Raw genomic sequence first — 275 nt, forward strand, 5'->3', positions numbered from 1 at the left:
AGAATTACTCAGTTCATGAAAAGGAGCTATTTGCGATGAAGTATACACTTGTCAAGTTCAGGGCCCACTTGCTCGGCTCCAAGCCGTTTGTGATCTACACAGATCATGCGTCACTACGCCCTGCGACTCAGTCGCCCCACCTCTCGCAGAGGATGGCTAGATGGCTATTCTTCTTTGCGGAATATAATTTCGAGGTGAAGTATAAGCCGGGAAAGCTGAATGCTTTGGCTGACGCGTTGTCACGCAGACCAGACTATGAGCTTGCTCATGTTACA

The sequence above is a fragment of the Plasmopara halstedii genome, assembly GCF_900000015.1.
Source record: "Plasmopara halstedii genome assembly, contig: Scaffold_350, whole genome shotgun sequence".
Classification (NCBI taxonomy): Eukaryota; Oomycota; class Peronosporomycetes; order Peronosporales; family Peronosporaceae; genus Plasmopara; species Plasmopara halstedii.